The following is a 23,283-nucleotide window of genomic DNA, read 5'->3' as shown; positions in this document are numbered from 1 at the left end:
TATAATATGTGATCCAACCCCATAAACAAAAAAAAAACAAAAAATACATCAAGATAATCATGTGCCCTACTTGCCAATTTATGGTCATTGATCAGGCGTTTCACAGTGTAAAGCTTATTTTTACCTATTTTAGGAGATTTTCTACCTAATTTTCCATTGAATTCGGTAAATCCAAACACTTTTTCGTCAGCCATTAAATTTAGATGTGTTTCGTTTGCTTGTTTTCATCTGGAAGTTTCACCAATAATTCCTGACCATGAAATCATATATTGATTCTGATACAGATTCTTTAAAAAATATGTTTTGTGCAAAACATGACACAGTTTTTAAAATCATTGACTACAAATCAAGCTTTCAACAACATATATTGCAAAACAATGGAATGAATTCACTTTTCGTATCTATTTGAGATGTTTAACTTTATGAATAACAGTTAAGCACTCTATTGAGACATTATTTCTGATGGTAAATAAAGGAATAATCAATTAAAACACCTCATTCATTTGTATGCTCTACTTGCAGTTTATGGTTTGTCTCTTCAAGTGGTGCATTTTACCACAATGTTGTGGTGTGTTTTGTCCATTGTTGTTGCACCTTGGATTAGGCGTTTTACCCCGCTATTGTTTTGGAATCGATTTAAAAAATGCCTTGAAAAACCCTTGTTTTGAAGTTTTAAATCGCTCGATCTTCGTATACAACTTTGTAATGAACCACACTCAATTATTTTCTCCGTAATGCATACGCAAGCAATCGACGATTTTGCTTAGAGGGTGATTTTTGCACCATTCTACCCTACCACATCTTAACAATAAAGTTATAAAAAATCGAAAACAACATTTGCCTAACTGAGTACAACTTATTTCACGATCGATTTGAATAAAATTGAATTGACATGAAAGTGTTCAGCATTCATCAATCTCTGTAGGTAATATCGGCCGCTGTTTTCACTCGATTCCATCATTGTCGGCACCTTAAAATCAAATCAAACAGACAGATTTTAGGATGTGCAAAATATACAATAAAAAAACGCCTTTCACCGGGAAAACCACTCACAGCCAGCCACTTCCTACCAGAAACGGATCAATAGCGTTCGTTCAACACGTATACCTCCATCTATGAAGCATTTGGGCGATGTCTATGCGGATTATGGTAGCACAAAATCTCCGACCAAGATCAAAAACGACTTCAGTCTATCCTATCCTCAATTTCAACGTAAAACATTTTTGACAGACACCCACAATGTAGGTATAGGCAGCAGCTATACACGTATCCTACAACAAGCAACCAGCAGCATTATGCTTGCCATTGCTTGTACTCTCATTATAAGAGGCTTTAGTGGGTGCTGGAAGAGTGTTGTGCTGCTTTATCCACACACACCACCAATAGCAAATTCAACAACAGGAGCTTGATTGCGGATGGTGGAGTGTCTTTGCTGTCCGTTTTAACGCTGTTGAATGGTGGCGAAACAAAAGCTTTTTACACCCCGACAACAATAGCAAATATTTGTTCGACGGATATTTTTCACGGACTGCCCGCAAAGCACAAGCGCAGAAAGAACGGTGGCATTGCGGGGGGATGGATAAACGCTATCTGTTTATGGGTGAAGAGTGGTCAATTTTAGACAGCGTTGATGGCGTGAGCAGTAATGGCAACCGGTGATTGCTTCCATAAAGATAGACGATATCGTGTGTTGTGACATAATCGATTTCTGAAAGCATAGCTTTTGGAATTTTACTGAAAATACACTGTATTGTTGCGGCACCGGTGCCCTTAGATTTTTTCGCAAGTTTTCTCACACATACGTCTCATACCGATGATTTTGAAATTCTACAGACTCAACAAGATATTGTTCCGACTAAATTTTTGCAATCGTAGAGCTGCGTAGAGCCCCTTCTAAACAACACACATGTTATATAACCTTTGTATGACTGATAAATAAGGATTTGTACGATATCCTGATTTATCATACGAATCCATGTAGCCTCGTGGACCTGTTTTTGAAAATATTTTAGGCACTGCAAAGTGCCTCAATTCCATATCAAGAAGCTCTTCAGCATCACTGAAGTCTTTCACGTTGTATCGATTTACTGTATGATGTCATCATATTTTTATGAATTTTAGTGCATCATTAAGAACATATAATTTTTTTTTAAGTACATCTGAGCCGAATTTCTGTGGATGACAAGTTTATGGTTAGATCTAGTCACAAGCATAAAATCACCTCAATCGCGTGAGGAACATCATGATCTGAACTCGAGGGCAATTTGAGGATTGGAATATATTTTGTTAATACAAATTCTTATCACTATTGATATGATGAACAACGTATGATACATCTGGACATCAAGCAACATTGTGTTGAGTCCGTAGAACATCAAGACCCAATCCTCAAGATAACTTGGAGATCCCAAAATATGTTGTCATTACAACTACATATCCCACATTATGTAATGGGACTCCACAAAGCTTTCTGGGTTCACACATTTAGTCAAGACATCACCCAATACTTAGTTGAATCTGAAAAACGTCAAGATCTTAACTCCAGGACTATTCGGAGAATGAAACATATTTTGATAACACCGTTATATGCCTCACATGATGTAACGAGGCTCTATGATGCTGGTAAACCTGTTGGTACGTTGTTCAAGTCACAACTTGAAAATCTAAACTTCAGGGTGATTTGTAGAACCAGAGATTTTTTGTCAACTTAACAATGTATTCTATAGAATAATTTTGGGCTTAATGAAGCTCTAGGGCTCAAAAAATATGATCGGGTACAATTTAGAGACATCATATAATGCTTGTTTGAACATGTAGAACTTCACGATAAATTTTATTACCATGTCGGTCCTGTTTATGTCTCCAGGTTTGAGATATGTCTTTTTGGTCTTACTGTTACAACGGCTCGTTATTTGAAGAAAACTCTGCAACTTATTGCTGGTTTATTATTTCCTGAGGTTTTGGAGAATCAGGGCGTCCAAAACACTTTCTTAACCGATTCGTTCCGTCGGGTTCATATATGACCCCTACACAAAACAGGCTGTCAAAAATCACTGTTTCAAGGTAATCATATAGATTCTTCAGTAATAGTGTTCAAAAATACTTCAATTATTGAACAAAAATAATAACCTGGGATAACAGTGATGTTTGTCAGTCTATTTTGTGTAGGGGTCATATATAACCCCGACGGAACGAATCGGTTAAGAAATGTTTGTTGTTATGTTTATGTGACTGTATACCAACTGCCGAGTTGAATATGACAATGAGGTTGAATCTGTAATTGATAGTTCTTTTTTTGGGTTTTAGTCACCTTAACATATTGCCTTGTCCACCGACAAACCGAAATGAATGACCACAGAAGTTAACAGTGTTGGCAAAATATAAAAAAAAATCAAATCTCACCAATGCCAAAGATCACGCTTGATTTTCATAGACAAATATCAGCAAACAAGCTACTGCGGATGATATTACACGCCGTGATATCGTAGCTACTAATGACAAGCTAACAAATCTCAACAGCTGCAATTCTAACCAAACCGTGGTGCGTTTGAGTTTCATGATTTTCACTTTACATCCGACCACGACCCGAAACTACCGTCACTGCTGTCAGCAGTAGCTTCGTGTCTGCCATTGTCGAAGAGTAAAAAGAGATAGCAAACTAAACTTTCCCTTTCTAATAGCCAGTTCCAACCCGTGCGAACACGAGCTTATTGTCAGTGCAAACCTCAACCCGAGCCAGGTTACAAAAAACAAACGTTAACACTGACGTTTGGAAGGAAACAAGCAGACCCAATCTTCAACTTCATACCCAATCCAGATTGGAACTGAATCAAAAACAGATTCAATATGAGAAAACGATGTGCAACGGAATCATTTTTGTGTCGAGTAAACTCTCAGGTTGATTTGTGCACGTTGTGAATAGTCTCGCAATATCAAAGCAGCTTGTAAAATCAATATCAGGCATAATATTTTGTTGCAATATCACGCGTGCTATTGAGAGCGTATGACAGCGGACAAAAATTGTTTGCGGAAAACGTTTAGCTACACAGCAAAAAAATAATTTTGATATCACGTCAAAGTGGATGCACTACAATCATGTCGAAAATATGGTGTAATATTACTTGCTAAAAAGGACAAAATTATCATTAATACAATGCATGAACTGACATTACGCTGCTTTTACTGCATTTGTTTATTTATGTGGTCATAAAAATTACATGAAATTTTCGACATGATTGTAGTGCATCCACTTTGATGTGATATCAAAATTATTTTTTTGCTGTGTAAGCAACTAAGATGCGTTCAAAATTTATGGATTAGTTTGTGTCTGATATGCTGGACAAATTATGTTTATCTAGATAAAAATAATAGCCGGCACCGGTGGTGTAGTGGTAAGCGTGACTGCTTTCTAACACTCCAATGGGTCTGGGTTCAATCCCAGCCGAGGTCGGTGGGATTTTTCTGAGGCATAAAAATCTCTGGTCACGTCTTCCTTCGGAAGGGAAGTAAAGCCGTTGGTCCCGGCCCATGTGTGTTGTGAATGGGTGTGATATCCTACGCAGGTGTAGAAGCTGCCTTCCTGCACATTCGGTTGCCGTCAATGGATGGCAATCGATGTCCGTCGGTGATTGGCACTAGATTGCGGAACAGAGACCGACGTTAAATGAAGGAAAAGAAGTAGATAAAAATAATAATCCTATGGTTTGACGGATTATCTGATTTGAAGTACTTGAGGCAATCCTGTTTTGTTTAAATTTGTTTTTCCAACCTGCTCTTATTTTAACGCACTAAATAAACTAAATCTATTTACGACTCCTCATATTTGCGAATATGTTAATGGAAGTGATCAATATTGTGGTCATCATTGAAATAAATATCCTGAGAATTATTTCCATGTTTGTGAAAATCTCATTTGGACTTATGCAAGACTATGATAAAACTTGCAATACTACTGGGATTCAGTTCATATATGATTAATTAGTTTGTAAAACTTACCATCTCTACAAAAACAAATGAGATGACATTCTAGTCATAGTGCATTGAAAAAACACACACACTTAGTTCAAAAATGCTGATCACAATTTTCACCAACGTAAGTGGTTCGTGATTCATGATCTGAAAGATATGTATTACCAATATATGGTTGCGAGGCTAAACGATGCGTCTTCGTTATCCTCGAATGGTCCATCTGCTCCTCCGGAACATACCGTAGATGTTTCCACGATGCTGCACCAGGACGCACCGTAGAAAGCATTTTGGGAGTCCCCAGCTGCTCTAGCTCAGTCGCGCCTATTGCTGCTCTAGCTCAGTCGCGCCTATTGCTGCCTGCGTTCATTCAAGTCGTCCTGACCCTGAGTCTAGTTGTGGGCTTAGGGTCTCCCAGCTTGCTTCAGCTTTCGGAGCCTGATGTTGATCCGAATTTCAGTGCGACCTCGGTGCGACCCCGGCGTAGTGGTTAACATCCATACCACTCACGCCAAAGTCACGAGTTCAAATTTCACCCCCGGACAAGTCATGAATGACCCAAGAGCGTTAAAGTGACTATAATCAAAAAAAAAAAAAAAAAAAAATAAATAAATAAAAAAAAAAGTGCCAAACAAACTACATCTGCCAGTTGGTTTCCCGGAGCCTCATCTGCTAACCGCATACCGAGACGCACTCTTGTCGCTCGCCTTGAGGAAGCCCCTTTTCTACTCTCCGCATTCGAACCCTTTCCGCCAGCGACCAGTAGACATCCCGTTCCTGCGCTTGAATCGAGAAACGGGGTTTCCGAAATGTTTTGCCCGAATAGGTCCGTACTTGCACACCGCTCTTACGAAACGCTACCTCTACTGCTTCTAGACCACCTACATCACCACCGAGACGCATCGTGGATAGTACTGTGGAAGTCCCCGATTTATCTGCCTCAGCGCTTACTCCAGCCAGCGCTCAGCATAGTCGTTTCGGCCCTGAGTGTAAATATAGGTCGAGGATCTTCCAACCAACTATTACTGGCAAGTATATTGGCGATTCAACCTTTCCATTGCTTGATACCCCTTCAACTTCTAGCTGTGTTTCCGGTTCTGTGGCCTCCGCACTAGCCACATCATGTCCATGCATCCGTTCTGCCAACTGCCAGCATGAGATATCCGTCTACTACCAGAACGTCGGTGGTATCAACTGTGATTTCGATGATTTTTGCGTAGTTGCCTCGGATCTTTGCTACGACATCATTGTTCTCACGGAGACATAGTTGCATTCACGCACGCTCTCTCGTCAGGTGTTCGGCGACGATTGCGAAGTTTTCCGTTGCGTTGGAGGCGTTTTAGTGGCTGTAAATTCTAGGTTTAAAGCGAGGTTACTAGAAAATAATTCTTGAATATGCTTAGAGAGGGTGTGGATGTCGATCAAACAGGGTGATCGTACCTTGTTTCACTGTGGGGTGTACTTTCCTCCCAATCATATACGTGAGCGTAACCTCATCGAAACCCATTGTCAATCGGTCTTCTCTGTTCTGGATACCGCTAAAGCAACCGATGAAGTTATTGTGTTTGGTGACTTCAATCTCCCGGGAATTTCATTGGAAAAAAAATCGCAACGGCTTCCTCTATCCTGATATGGATCCCTCTGTAACCCATTTTAACGCTTCGCTCCTTTTGGACAATTACAGCTCAGCCACTCTTTCTCAAATCAATCATGTTATTAACCAGAACAACCGCAGTTTTGATCTTTGTTTGTAAGCGCCCAGGACACAGCTCTTTTCTTATACGTGGCGCCCTCCTCTAGTGAGACTGGATCGGCACCACCCGCCGCTACTGGTGACGTTAAGTACTAAGCTGATGCATGATTTTAATATTTCACCTGCCACCGTTTCCTACGATATTCGCAACGCCGACCATGATAGTATCGCCAAGTTACCATTGACATTGAGCCCGCCGCTCAAACTATTTCCAATGTCTTGGTATAAGTCATTGATAGACACGTTCCGAAAAAGATTCATCATCATACGAATTTCGTCACCTGAAATCCAGAAAGAGAACCGCTCTTAAGCTGGGTTTAGACAGGACAAGTCAATTGATCAAGTCAATTGATCAAGTCAGTTGAACTCAACTGACTTGAACGCGAATTGAACGTGTAAACCATGCCATTCAACTGACTTGATCAACTCACTTGAATTGAAAAAAGTTGAACCAGGCTCAATTTTTCAAACCAATTGAATTCAACTGAGTTGTTCAAATAACTTGCCTAGTCTAAACCCAGCTTTAGGAAATTGGTGCTTGGTGAATTTCCTAAGAGCGGCTCTTTTTCTGGATTTCAGCCCGACGAAATTCGCTCGTAACTATCACTATCCCTTCAACGTTACTATGTCAGGATCAATCACGAATACAAACGAGTTGCGAAACGATGGTTTCTTCATTATCGACGTGGATTACAGAGAAAGCTTAACCCAAGTAACAATTTTGGTTTTATGAAGGTTCTGGAGGCCATGCTTCAGACTTGTAGCATGCTTTAAAACCTCGATAAAACTTGCAATGTTACTTGGGAAGTCACGTCCCAAGCAGTTTTGAAAGTTTGTCAACGAACAACGTCATGAAGCTGGTCTGCCGTCGTCTATGACACATAATGGTAACGTGGCCTCATCTACGTAAGATGTCGATCAGCTGTTCTCTGAAAAATTTGCTAGTGTCTTCACGGACGAGAGGCTGAGTGACGACCATGCCCGATAGGCTGCCACTCTCTGGCCAAACCATCAGCAAAATTTATATAAATCCCGAGATGTTTTCCAGTGCTTTCTCGAAACTCAAGCCGTTGAACATTCCGGGTTCTGACGGAATTCCACCAACGTTCCTCAGAACGCACTTGGACAGTTTATTGTCTCCACTGCTGCACGTTTTTCAATGGTCCGTGGACGTCGGAGTTATACCATCCTGCTGGAAGCTAGCGCAAATGTTTCCAGTACACAAGAAGGGCAACAAACAGGACGTTGGCAACTACCGTGGCATCACTTCGCTTAGCGTGGTTGCTAAATTGTTCGAACTCGTTGTTATGGAACCGTTTCTCGATCACTGACAGCCGTATGGCATGGTTTCATGGCTGGTCGCTCCACTGCCACTAGCTTGCTGTGCCTTACTTCCTACATTTCTAGCAGTATGTCGGATCGTGCTCAGACGGATGTCATTTATTCTGACTTATCTGCTGCCTTCGATAAATTGAAGCACCACATATCAATCGCAAAACTAGACAGGCTCGGTATCCACGGCTGCCTTTTGCAATGGTTTCATTCGTACTTCACCGATCACTATCTAACTGTTGTCATTGGTAATCACTAGTCCCGTATGTTCCCTGCCAAGTCTGGCATACCCCAGGGTATTCCCCTGGGACCGCTGATTTTCCTGATTTACTTCAACGACGTGAATCTAGTAATTGAGAGACCACGATTATCTTACGCAGATGACCTTAAACTCTTCCTTCGAATTCACTCAATTGAAGACTGTTGATTCCTTCAACGTCAGCTGACTGGTGTATTCTGAATCATATGGATGTTAATCCGTACCTCTTTTTCTCGCAAGAAAGAGACTATTATGTTCAAATATGTTTTGTTAGGCACTGAAATTGAGCACGTCAGCCAAATTAAAGACCTATGTGTGATTCTGGATACACAACTCTCGCAAGTATCGCTATCCTAGACTCTCATGCCTTTAATGTGGTATTTTTGTTATGAAGGCCTGCTTTTGTAAATCATCAACTTGGGCAGCATTTGTCAATATTATGAAATGCACAACTTTACCCAAGAATCTCCCTAGAACGCTCTATTTAAAGATAAATTCCAGTGAATTCTAGGCGGTGGTGGGAACACGAACTAAACAGAAACCTTAAACAATTAGTGCTTTGTAAACGGAGCAACTGTAGCTGAAGAAAAAATGCCCACGGCACTTGAGATTTTGGTCACGCTACCGGTCTAACTGCCCTAATGTTCTTTTGTAATCTGACAGTATATGTGAGAGTTGTTACTTTTATTTTCATATTATCAACTTGTGTGATTTATTGTTTCAAATTTTCAAAGATTTAGTGTGCGATACAAATACAAAACTAATCAACGATTAATTTCTTGAAACATGTTATTGAGAAGGATTCATTAATGTCTCTGAGTCAGAGGCCCCTCCTAATCAGGTTACACCTCAAATAGTCCCAAACATGAACATGATTTTAAGGGCAGATTGGCACTCAAAAAGCCAAAAAGCCTATGAAGTATCGTTGGTCAAAATATAGTGCCCACTCCTAAGCGATAATAAGTAAAGAAAATGACGAAGAACCCCCAATGTTAAACAACAAATATCGAAGCCCCAAACCACAGCAGTTAGTAATTAACCCATCTATGTAGATCAAATTATCCGCCTTAAGGTTCCACAGGAGCACGAAAACCGATTTTCGGGAGTCATTCGGTTCTCGGCCTCCGTTCTCTAAAACGGTTAAAGCTAGCACTTTGGTACTTGCTGACCTCTTAGTCAGATCCTAAACCAACATTTTGCAATTTATTTTCAAAGAATTTATTGTGTATTTTGTGAGAACTATGATTAAGAAAAATTCCACTGGACTTTGTACTAGATTTTCGGGTATCTTTCGATTATCATTTTTCGATCCAAAAAATTACAAAATTCTGCTATGCCTTGAATTTTGAAAACGATAATTTTCATCTAGAAATAAATGCAGTTTATCAAAAGATGTGCCAGATGGAAGTCGAGAAAATAAATTTGATCTTTCGTACACCCACATTGAAAATCCGACGAGGTCAGCTCTAAAAATCACGAAGATGTTAAAATTACTCAAATCTATCGTGCAAAATGTGCACGAGGAAATTTCCACGTCCAATTTTAGTTCATTATAGCTGATAAATTTGCACGGAAACTCACGATCTGGCAATAAATTTGCAACTGCGGAGAAAAAAAAACCCAGGTTTTCATCACAAACAAGACGAAGGTGTACAAGCAAAAGTGCTTGGAAAAACGCACTCTGCCGTTCACAATAGACATGTGAAAATTTGGCCGGTTTTGGCAAGCATCCACTACAGCCGGGAGGTACTTTGGTGGTGCCGTGATAATGAGATGGATTTCATCCAAAGAACATTAATCCATACAATGGCCCCCAACTTCCGCAAAAAACGAGAAATATTGAGCAATTGTAAGGCGAATGTGAAGAAGACTGGCGAGCTGACTCGAGATGCTGCAATTTCCAGTTTTACTGGAACAAATGGAACAATGGAACAAACTTGCCTGATTTATTACTTCTGGTTTCTAACTGAACCACATTTTAAAGAGCCTTGTGCTATAAAAAATGTTAAGATGCGTAGAGCCGTTGTTGGAATGTTGGTTCACAATTAACATTGGGAAGCTGCCATCTGCCAGTTGCTAGTAAAATTGAATGGAACATATGTGACAAACGAAACGAAAAACTATCATTTTAAAGACCACAATGGAGAACTCCTAAGAAAATTGCTTGCCGGGCCTCATCCGAGCAACGTTCCCACTGAAGTAGGAGAAGAGAAATCTTCATAATCCGCACCATTCAGTCAGCCATAAGAAGCTCAGGAAGTTGCGAATTATAGCACCAAGCAGCGGGGAAAAATCTACCTCATACCTACTGCATACGTGAGCCCTCCAGTCAGTCGGATAGATGAAAATAAATATTGTGAACTGCCGGGAGGAGGCAATGCTGAAAGCCGGAGTCAGGTGCTAAACGTAGGTACATATCGTGCTGTGAGCTACCCACCCCCTTGATACTGTGTTGTGAATGGATGGTGTCGGGAAATGCTCATATGATATCGGAAGCTGTTGAAACAAGCACTAGCTCCCAGCGCTTCTGTTCCATCTACAATCAACTTTTATTCTGGGCGGAAATCTTCCTTCCTTCTTATTACAATAGGCCACACCATGCACGGTAATCAGGTAAAGTGTGTGTGTGTATGTGTGTGCAGAATGGCGGAAGAGTCGTGACCGTTTTCGCGCGTTAGCGTGAGCGAAAATAAATGGCAATTATCATTCCACGTCTTACACGTCGTCTACCTAGGGCCATTAACATTAATAACATCATAATAAAAATAATTTTCTCTTTGATAACAATTTTCATCCATTTTCATTCTCTAGATACGATACCACTGTTGGTGCTGAGTGTCAGCAGAAAGACTATGCCAATGGGATTTTTGGAGCCGATGCGATTTTTCACTCTTTTCCGGCTTCGCTCTGCACGTTTCCGTCCGGTTTTCCCTTGTGGTGGTGCTCTACTAAAGCAATATTGGGCCCTATATTTTCCCGTGAGTTATGGAAATGAGCTTAATTTTTTGACACCCAGGTGGGCGGTCGTAATCTGACTACGCGGCTGATGATGCTATTTCGACAAGTGTTTAATTATTTCGATTTTTTATGGCAATCATTGCCGAGGATGTTTCGGAGTTTTATACGGCTTGCCATTTTAATGTGGTAATTATTTTTTCTACAGGCAGACATTAAAATGCTTAAAGCTTTAAAGTTATCTGATTTTGAACATTGGCATTCATGATGATTACTTATTTGTAAAATCAAGTATGAGAGAAATTAGTTAAAAATCAATATATATATTTGCGATTGTCTCCAATGGAGTGTTATTTTCTTAAGCTTTTAACCATTAAAGCACAGCGCACCTTGCTAATAACAGAGTCAAGATGAACATTCCAGTCCAGTTGTACATCTAGAACTACTTCAAAGCAGGGTTACGGAGGTATTTTGGGCCGCTTACAATTATACAAGTAATTATACAATTTCTCGAACAAGTATGATTTTGTTACATCAGGTCATTGCAAAGAGCTGCATGTTTTTGTCAAAATAAATTGCCGTACAACGCAGTTAATCAAAGAAATAAGCAAGAAGAACACAAATACTATTTTTCACCACTAAGTTTTATTTTGAACCACCAACAAAACATTCTTTGGTCAACCTTTTCTACTTTAAGCCACTAGTATTAACAGATTTTGGACCAGGTTTGGAACCTTTTTTGAACCACCTTAATGTGCTTATTTGCGGGCATGACGAAAATATGTTATCTCTAGATAATGATGAACATATTTATCACTTTTTCAATGGCATATGATGAACATATTTATCACTTTTTCAAGTTGAGAAACGGTATCAATAGAATTTATTTGGCACAATAACCCCATTCGCATGTTCAAAATGTATACATTTAAGAAATAATAACTCTTGAATGTTAGGTTCAATTATGCCATCTCCTATTGATTTAGGTCCGATTCAGCACGAGTGTGAAAATGCTTACTTTACTACCTCTAAAGGAAACGTTTTACTGAAAACAAAAATGGAAGACGCTTAGTAGTGTAATAAATGTCATGTAACTTTCACAAAATTCCAAAATTTTATTAATTCTATGTGATAAAACAAAATATAGCCAAGTGAGCCAAAATATGATCATGGACCAAAATATACCCATTACCCTTTTAACCTGTACATCAAATTGGATTTCTACTCCTCCAAGATTGAGGTAAAGAGGAAGTTCATCCTAAAAGTGTTGAACTTCCTCTTTTAAATGAAAGGGACAATTACAGCTTTTGACGGGTTAATGCTTAGACCAGGATTTCCCAACCGTCGTGAAGTCTTTTCAGAGGGGCCGCGAGAGTCTTGGTTTGTTCGATGGCGCTCTAGCAAAGCTTGGTAACAAATCAAGATTTCAGAAAGAGATTATAGATCTTGCTCCATACGCCACAGGATTTCTATATGCCCATGTCAGCAAGAGCAAGACTCCGCCGGAATAAATGTTAAAAGTACTTGATTCTGTCATCAAAATTGTTAACTATGTCAAATCTGGAACTCTAAACACTCGTTTATTCAAAGAACTCTACAAGCAAATTTATTCAGATCACGTGGTTCTTCTTTTCTACACTGTTGTGCGCTGGTTGTCCAAAAGCAATGTTCTCAACCGTGCTTTTGAATTGAAGAGCGAAATCAAACTATTCTTGGAAGTTCAAGGGAAAAATGATTTCATTGTTAATTTTAGTGTCGAAGGTTGGCATAAGCGCACATAACATATGTGGAACTCGATCATCAAAAATCGACCCCATTTCAGTAATTTCAAGTGGTATAGTAGGTCATCGATCTGTCAAATTGATTATATCAGGGGGATGATGATGATGGTCCCACCTCTTACCCCTACAAAGGTTTGAGCTGGACGAGTTATCTTTAAGATAATTAAATATAAATATTTTAACCAGGTTTGCAAACAAAATCGAGCTGGTTACAATTACAGATATAAATGTCCTGTTAAATATGCTATAGGCATCAACCAAAAACATTCAAAGGTGTTACTAGTTATCAAAAGTCCAAGTATAATCCTCGACAATACTTCCATTTACACGTGACCTGGGATTTACACGTTAAAGCTTCCGCAGTGCCAGGACTATATCCAAGGAAACGACTTCCAGACAATCCTTTACTAATTCAAGGCTTTTGCCACAATTTCCACGTATTAGTCATTTATACCTGTATTCCGCGCGCGAGGCTCAAACCATTGTAGACTACTCAAAGCTATTTTTACTATTACTACTACAATATCAAAAAAACTAAAAATCCATCATTACCATCGAGGCAAACAATGTAGTTTTTTGTATATGCTACACAAATTACTAAAATGTCTTTATGACAGTCTCCATACAAAATAATCCGTTAGTGAACTTTGTCAAGATACATGATTTATCCATTCATAAAAATTTAACTGCTCAATAAACAGCTTTTACATGTGAAATGCAGCGTCTCTTGAATTCTGTAAGTGTAGTTGCACGCTTGATGTGTCTAGGCATCGAATTGAAAACATTTATACCTTTGAAAAATAATGAATTTTGTGAAGCATTATTCAAAAGATGTGGTGTTCTTACTTCATCCGCGTTTCTAGTGTTATATCTATGAAAATCACTTCCTCTTTCAATCCGAAGGGCAAAAGTCTAGATGAGGGGAGATGATTGATTTGTATAACTGTATTTTACTACCAATAGTTAAATCGTTTTTCAAGCGACATAGAATTCCATACATCTTGGCAATTTTCTTGATGACATTGAATTGAACTTGACTTTTTCATCAATAATCACGCCATGATATTTAGTTTCCTGAACGCGATCAATTGTCTCATCATCAATAACAACAAAGGCATCATCATCTACACGATTCCGCGAAATTACCATGAATTTAGTTTTACTTATATTCAATTTCAATTTTATATACTTCAACCATCTACTTAGAGAACGCAAATCTTCATTCAAGCGTGCAACAGCTTCTTCTAAATCTTTAGCTGCAATGAATAACACAGTATCGTCAGCAAAAAGATTAATATCACAAAACCGTAAAACTCGTCGCATGTCATTAATATACATAATAAATAAAAGGGGCCCTAATACACTTCCCTGAGGCACTCCAAGGTCATTGTCAAGGGGGTAGTCGATTCTATTAAAATAATTATAACGTGGTTTATAATTCTAAGTTTTGTTAGCACTTCTGAATTTGTATTTATTTTTCTTTAACCATTTATGTCCTTTATTTACAACTATATAACTATCTTTAACAAACTCATCACCTTGCTTCACACAGAAAAAAATGCGCACTTAGTACACTTTTTCTACCGAGCTCGGCTGTGCAATTCTCGGCAAAAATAAGTTTCACTGAGATCTCAGCAAAAAAGACATTTGATTGCTGAGTCTCGGATAATGATTAGCTGAATCTCAGCAAACAAATAAAATGTTTGCTGAGATCTCAGTAAAACTTTTTTTGCCGAGATTTGCACAGCCGAGCTCGGTAGAAAAAAAACTTAACGTTTGCCTAAAAAATAGACCGTTTTTTTTTTTTGCAATGACCTGCCACCCAGGAGTTAACTGCATATATTTTGAAGTCCAGAAAGAAGCAGCAAAATTTTGCGGTTTATGCGGAAAATTTGCTGTCCATTGTTCCATTCACAAGAACTTCGACCAGAAATATCCAAGGATTCAACCCTCGATATGTTTCTCAACTCCGGAAAATGAACATATTTGCTCAAATCCCAACACAAAGATCTACTTCAATCACTTTTTACTAAAAAAAAACGTAGGAAAGTTGATCTAAAAGGCAAAAGCCGATCCTAACAAGCTTTTTTCTTCCACTATGGCTAAGGTCCTAGTCCGGGACTCCCAGCTAGCAGCCTCAAAGTTACCAGGAACGGCTAAGGACCAAAAACTGGAACACTTACCCTAGTTTTGTTTCTAGTCTTTTTAGAAAAAATCAACTTTTTTTTTAAATGCAAACGTTAACATCCACCAACAGAATATTTCGTGATGTAATCATAACATTCACAAGTTGACTTGCTAAAAGAACAGTGAACAATTTTTTAAACATACAACAATCATTGAATCTTCAAATTGGATGCAGTAAATTACCTTCAATTATCGTAATTTCTGTAATTAATGTAATGCAATTAAACCAGGCTAAAGGGACGAAGAATTATTACATTTGTAAATAGGCAACATTACTGTGTAATAGCTCTCTTGATTGGCTTTTGACCGACTTGAAAATACTAGTTAAAAAATCGTTTGATAAGCCCCCTGTAAAGCTAGTCGAAAAAAGAATGGCTGCATTACCATGACAATTTATAATTCACCTTTTCCGCCACTCTGTAACTCTTTACTCTAATGGTAAAATCCAATTAGCAAACGTCAGTCTGTGAGTGCCACATGGTGGACATTTTCTTACCGTTTCACTTCTATTAAAATCCCATAAGATACTGTCAATCTAAGCGTGACAAGACGGCGGCTCGCTAGTACCATGATAGAGTGAAGAGATAAGACAAAGTCCGCTAGATTTTAGTAGATTTAGTACCTTTTTTTAATCTGGCGGGAAAGCTGACGTACGTAATTATCGTGGAATAGCCATTATCTCTTGCAGTCTAAAGCTTTTCGAAGCAATTGTAAATGAAAAATTATTCCTTCAAACCAAAATATAATAACTGACACGCAACACGGCTTTTTTAAAGGACGTTCGACGTCGACAAATATACTTGAATTTATAGACTATACATTAAATGCAATGGATAATGGAAACCACGTAGAAGCCCTCTATACGGACTAAATCAAGGAATTTGACCCAATTGACATACCAATGCTACTCTTCAAAATGAAAAAAAAATTGGAATCAAGCCAGGACTCCTGCCTGAAATGGCTTGAATCATATTTAACTAACCGCCAACAAATAATTAAACGCAATGGAAAGAAATCGACCCCAATTCAAGTCACCTCAGGAGTCCCCCAAGAGTCTCATTTGGGACCTCTTCTTTTTATTCTGTATGTAAACGACATTTCCTTCATTCTCAAAAACATAAAATTGCTAAGCTATGCCGACGACATGAAGCTCTTTTTGGAAATAAGAAATGATAAAGACATCAATATATTTCAGAATGAAATACACATATTCTACACATGTTGTAAAAAAAACCTATTAGAACTGAACGTAAAAATGCAACTTAAAACAATTTTGCAGAAAAAGAACACCATCAAACAATTCAATTGCATTAGGAAATCAGAATATAGACAAATGTGAAAGAGTTAGGGATTTAGGGACTTTTTTAGACTCCAAACTAACTTTCATAGGACCATTACAATACAATTATTCACAGGGCAAATAACATACTAGGCTTTATCAAGCGCTTTTGCTATAACTTTCAGGACCCATACACAATTAAAACACTATATGTTGCCTATGTGAGGTCAATACTGGAATATTGCAACCATATATCTGCTTTTCTTTCATAAGAGCCAATGTCGCAAACGTTTAACAATTACTTTTTCCACGAATTTCTCGAGAATGAAACACAATTGAAGTAAACCACCACGACGATTTTGTAGATGGAGAGTCCCTCTTTCCGGTAGGCGAATCCAACAGAAACTAAGCGATTGAGTCAGCCTCTGACGATGTATAGAGGAATCCTCAAAAGAGTGATGAGGGTGGAAATTTTCAACGTGAAGCATAGGAATATTAAAATATATTCACCTTTCCTTATTAATTTATCCACCGCAGGTGCTAGAAATCATCATCCACGTGGAATATTTTGTTTTCTGTATCGGATTTGAAGTGAACCGGCTGGTGCTTCCATATATTTTTGAAGCGAAAAATTAAGATTTATAGAATTGTCGCAGCGGTTATGATCTTCCGGATTTTTAATGTGTGGTTATTTCAGCTGTAAATCAGTTCAGATCTGTAGATAATCGAAAAATAAGACCACTCTCGATGGAAATTTTGAGTTTTGAAAATCGTCATTATGATGTAAACAAATGGATTGGATGACATTTCCTCTACAAATCGGCTAGCGCACTCTACATTGATGGTGCATGAAAAGAGCCTATAGAATTGGTGGCTTACATGAATTGACTTTGAACTAGCCGAAGAAGCCGTTGTTTACTTTTTCGACATTGGTCCTTATGAACGAAAATTGTATTTTGACAGATTGATGGCCAACTATACCAGTTATACCACAACAACAATACAAAAAGGGGTCATCTTTTAGTCAGCTACACAGCAAAAAATTCTGAATTTTAATAGTGATTTTTTTTTTCTTTTATTTAACGTTGGTCTCTGTTCCACAATCTAGTGCCAATCACCGATGGATGACCTATGCCATCCATTGACAGCAACCGAATGTGCAGGAAGGCAGCTTCCACACCTGCGTAGGATATCGCACCCATTCAAAAACACATGGGCCGGGACCAACGGCTTTACTTTCCTTCCGAAGGAAGACGTGACCAGAGATTTTTATGCCTCAGAAAAATCCCACTGACCTCGGCTGGGGATTGAGAACCCAGACCCATTGGGGTGTTAGAAAGCAGTCACGCTTACCACTACATCACCGGCACTGGCTTTTAATTGTGATATAAAGATACATTCATGTAAACTTGTATTTCATTTCATGAAATGTCTCAGAGCATTTCACGACATATAATGTAAACTTATATGTATGTTACGCTTCATTTATGTACATCGTATTGAACATAAATTTGCACTATTAGCATGAAGTTCCACAGTTATCTGATAAGCGTCTCGCTTGTTCAATAAATGTTTGTGCATCATAATTCGCTGGACTTGACTCTACGGGGCCAGTAAACTTTTTTTTTCAATACTTTATTAATGAGATTTTTAGCCGATGGCTAGTTCATCTCATAGCCCTCTACTCTCTAACCCATCCAATTCACTTCCAAGACGATCTTCAAGCATTCAAGCAAAACTGGTTAGTATTGGAAATGTTGCCATATTCCATAGACTCTGAAGTATGACTGACAAAAGAGCGAACGCGCTGAATTTGGGATCTTTAATCAGAAATTATTGCTTATTTTCACTCACTTGATTTTTTTTTTTTTTTTTTGTTATAGTCACTTTAACGCTCTTGGGTCATTCGTGACTTGTCCGGGGGTGAGATTTGAACTCGTGACTTTGGCGTGAGAGGTATGGATGCTAACCACTACGCCGGGGTTGCCCCCCACTTGATTATTAATGTGAGCTGTGTTTCACTAGCTATTACAAGAAGAGTCAAGTCACTAGCTAATACAAGAAGAGTCAAGTCAAGTCAAGACAAGCCCGCAAACCGTTTTCTTTCTCAATGGATGTGGAAGCCTTGATGAAACACAAGATGAATATTTGGACCAGAGACATGATTCCTCATTGCGTGATGTGTTCCGTGAAAAAGATTTGAACCAGTGGTTCTGGCGTGCCATGTCCTATCCCAAAGTCTCCTAGCAGACATTGAAGATCTTTGTCCCATTTGCATCTTCATACGTACGTACGAGGGCGGATTTTCAACTATTCTCCACATTAAAACCATGACAAGAAACAGATTGAACGTTGACGAAGATATGTGATTGGTATCGTAACTAGATTTGAGATCTACAATAATCTCACTGAACGAGTTGTTGGCTGTTTTTAACAAAGTATTTTAAAATAAAACGAATGCCTAACAGATCAAATTAGTGGTTTTTATTCATCTCAGCGTAATTTATACAAGGTACTTTTCAGGGAGCCACGGAACACCCAATTGTTCACAAAGGGGGTCCCGAAACTGAAAAGGCTGGGAACCACTGGCTTAGACCTTCTTGAATACACCAAGATTGGGCAGCCCAGTTTGCTTTCAGGGACCACAATTTTGCATGAACCATGTAAATAATGATGTAAAAGTATATCCCAGGAAACGCCTAACAACTTTGCACAAAAATGTGTGGTTCTAGAAAATCTCTAAAAAAAAGTTATAACCGTTCAAAGATCGATGATTCGAATTAAATACAATCTTGACAGTCGCGTTAGTTTAAATTGTGAAATCCATGGAAATTGCATTTTAATTGCACGAACTCCGTTCCTATAGGACGATCTGAAGGCATCCGCTACGAAAGAGGATAAAATCCAACTGCCTGGTGGACTTCTGAAGCTCAAGGATGAATCCGAAACGGAATTGTGACCGATCAACGGTGAGCTGACTGCATGAGACAGTTTGCCGGTGACAGGCAGCATGATTCGCATGAGCTGGTCAGACATTTACTAGAGAGCATGAGGATCAAAGATTTAAGGTATTGAGTTACGTCGTTCTATACTGATGCTGAATCTAATTCTTTCTTTTGTCCACAGATACCAACTGGTGATCCTGCTTTCGTAAAGCTACAGTAGAAGCGTCGAAAACTATAAGAAGAAAAAAAAAATTTACGGCGTGCAAGCAGCTGATCGAAGCTTCCATTCGGAGCCGGTGTACCGGGGCTTTCTTCTCGCTATCAAGAAGGACATGAACCTGCTCAATTCGAATGCCACGATGATGGGTGCCATAGGGCCAGAAATGGGAACAGATTCCAGTGTCGGTGGAATAGCCGATGGTGAGTCCGAGGCAGAATGTGGAAGACAATCTATCGGACTCGGGTACCATACACGGAGTTAATTCGAATTAAATCTCTCTAATTGAAATAAAATACTCACCAATAGGGGAAATATATGTAATGTCGGCATAAATGCCCCTGATTTGGGCCTGTACATAAATTCAGCAATCGACTAAATTTTCAAAAGCGACCAAAAATATCCATTAGTACCGTCTCAATGACGCGTTCATCTAGATAACATTGATAAATAGCAGATTTTTAGTGATGGGTCCAATCTTGGATCATTAGAGCCATTTCCATTATTTCTATTTTTTTCTTGATTTGTTTTCCGTCGATCTTCTTTTCCGTGCTGAGCACTAATGCTACACCCAACCGGGGGATGTAAGATTCGCTTACAATTATGTGGGATTCATCATCAGAGGATGTTAGTGGAGACCGCATGAACCGAGGATGCGATATACCTAGCTGCGGTCCAATGCAAGAAAATTGGAGACCGAAATATGTAGAGTGTATTAGTGAGGTAAATTTTTTATTTGTCGAAAAAATAGGAAAAAGGTTGCCGATTGGACTCGAACCACGAACGTTGCGATCATCAGATCTGTGCTTTCTCCACTGCTCTCTCCATGCTTCTGAATATAGGTAGCCTAAAAACAAACATGAAGCGCTCATTTTCTCGCATACTCGACTTCGTACGCTTTTTCTGCTGGATAGATTCGAGGCAAGTGTGTGCGTCGTTCTACAATGTTCTACAATGTGCGTCGTTCTACAAGCTTACTGGTATAGCCGAAAGCGTAGATAGAACACAAAATAAAAAATACAAAAAACCATTACATCGCCTGTAAGGTCAACTTCTAACATTCGTTGCGATGCTCATGAACAGAGGATGATAGGAAACGGAACTAACAATCATTGTAATAGATTTTTGGTTTGCGTGTACCGACGCCAGGGAGGCAGCTCCCACACCTGAACCCTACCTATCGAACCATCAACTCATGAAGCGGGGGGCAACGGCTTTACTTCCCTACTACGTGATCAGAGATGTTATGCCTCAGAACATCCCGGTGGTCACGACTGGGATTGAACCCAGGTCTGCTGAGGTAAGAGGTAATCACACTTACTACTACACCACCGGCGCCGCTGACTTTATTTTTGTTATTATTCACAAAAGGAAAAAAATGACGCATACAATTAAATGAATGACAGCAGCATCAAAACCCAAACCCGAATTAATAACGATTATACATAGATAGAATACGTGCACTACACTGCTATGTATAAAGCAATTTTATACAGTCAACATTCGCTCGTTGGGCTAAACCTGTAGCCCACTTAGTGAAAGACTTTCGTTAGTTGGGCTGAGCTGTCAAGCTGAAAATTGGTTGAGGGATACTCTGATTGTTTATTACTATCACAATCCTTTAGCAACTATCCAAATTGTTCATACATGAGCCCCTCGAAAAAGAAATAGCACTGTCAAAAATTCGATTTGGGTGGGCTACAGCCCAACTAACGGGAGCCCAACTAAAACGAAGCCAACCTATACATAGCCCAACGAGCGAAATTTGACTGTACTAAGTTCGTATTCTCCTCCTTTAAATCCGTCGGTCGATTTAGAATAAATTTTAATCTATTTAGATTTGAAAATCTTTTGAGTTTTTAAGAGTCACGTTGAGAGAAAATTAGTGGAACTCGCATCACGATTTTCGAAAGCTTTCCTTACCTTCCACTTGGAAACAAAGGACTTCTGTATCCACTTCAAATGACTTCTTGGGAGAAAGCAAATTAACGGCTGTAGTAAATCAAGCTGAACAATACATTAGGTCCTAAATAACATTGACATATTCTCTTCGTCAACTTTCTCTTTACATCCTCACGGCCATGTTAAGACAGTCCCACCTATTTTCACCACACAGATCGATGAACGAAGCTTCTAATACGACAATCATGACAAGAAACGGTGCTGTACAGGGTAAAAGGTAATTCCTGTCAGTAAAGTATATGGTCATAAAAATTAAAAGATGAGGTGAAATTTAATTTTCAGTGTTCGTGTATTTATAACATGTGTGTTAACTTAGTCCAATTCAAATATTTCTCCCTTTCCTTTAATTACTAGCCGCATCCGTTTTTGAAAATCGTTACAGCTGGCACGATATCTTGAGGCACGATATCTTGAGGCACGATATCTTGAGGCATTTCGTCCCATATTTTCACCAAACGTTGTTTAAAAGTTTCCACGGTTAGTCCTTTGGTATTCCCTAGTTCACCTAATATGTAGCCCCATGTAAAGAAGTCGAGGGGATTCAAATCAGGTGAGGAAGCAGGCTACTCTTTCGACGAAATGAAATCCGGGAAATTGGCCTCACACCAAGTTTGTGTAACTTTTGCCTGATGGGACGGTGCAGAGTCTTGTTGGAAGTAGTATGGTGCATTCTTATAATGTTTTTGGACGAAGGTAAGCAAGTGGCTCTTCAAAACATTATCGATGTAATAATTACTGTTGATTTTAACACCAGGTTCAATGAACAGCAATGGATTTCAATGTTTTTGAGAAACATTCTGGAACCTTTGAACAGCCAATTTGTCACGAGGAATATCAGCAAGATATGCAGCATACACAAGATCATTTTGCTGGTTGTGGTAATCCTGTAGCAGGAACATTTTCTCATTGAGTAGTTTCCGACATGTTTCAACTCTAGCTATCTTTTGCCTTCCAGTCAAACTATGCACCCGCTGTTTTTTGTAAGAATTCGCCCAGACTTACAAGGAATCCGCCGAATTCGCTCTCTCACTCGTTTGATAACTTCCGGAGTCCTGACATTGCGTTTTCGGCCTGGTCTGGGAGGGATTTTCCATGAACCGGTTTCCTTGTACCGTTTAATGGTGCGAAAGATGAATTTTTCGTTTATTCCGAGTGGTGTCAGCGTCTTCAAAATAGAACACGGTCTAAAGGGTGATACGGTCAAAATTTGGTCAAGGGAAAACGCGTGTAAATCGGTGAAATCGTTTATTTAAAAAATCAAATTAAATTTCTTTTTCAAGTTCAATTAGTATTAAAATTCAGGAAAAATATTCAGTTAGGCTTCCGCTTTTCCAAATCCGAATTGCCGGGCCTTACGCTTGACCCCTGCCATCAGATTTTGTACAGCCACCTTGTCCACCTTCTTCGCCGCAGAAAGCCAGTTTGCTTTAAACTGCTGCTCGCCCTTAGCAGTTTTTTTGGTCTTCTTTAGGTTCCGCTTGACAATAGCCCAGTATTTCTCAATTGGGCGGAGCTCTGGCGTGTTGGGAGGGTTCTTGTCCTTGGGAACCACCTGCACGTTGTTGGCGGCGTACCACTCCATGGCCTTTTTACCGTAATGGCAAGATGCCAAATCCGGCCAAAACAGTACGGAACAACCGTGTTTCTT

General features: G+C 39.2%; 1 protein-coding gene across 1 annotated transcript in view; it reads right to left on the bottom strand.

Moving 5' to 3' along the window:
• Positions 1-23,283, bottom strand: part of LOC135707293 (U-scoloptoxin(19)-Sm1a) — a 61,045-nt gene that overhangs the window by 10,175 nt on the left and 27,587 nt on the right. The gene's annotated exons all lie outside the window — the stretch shown is intronic.

The sequence above is a fragment of the Ochlerotatus camptorhynchus genome, unplaced genomic scaffold, assembly GCF_037179485.1.
Source record: "Ochlerotatus camptorhynchus isolate MF236.1 unplaced genomic scaffold, CSIRO-AGI_Acam_v1.1 ptg000307l, whole genome shotgun sequence".
NCBI classification, from domain to species: Eukaryota; Metazoa; Arthropoda; class Insecta; order Diptera; family Culicidae; genus Ochlerotatus; species Ochlerotatus camptorhynchus.
Note: the sequence above shows the minus strand (reverse complement) of the source record. Positions and strands in the feature narration are given on the sequence as shown.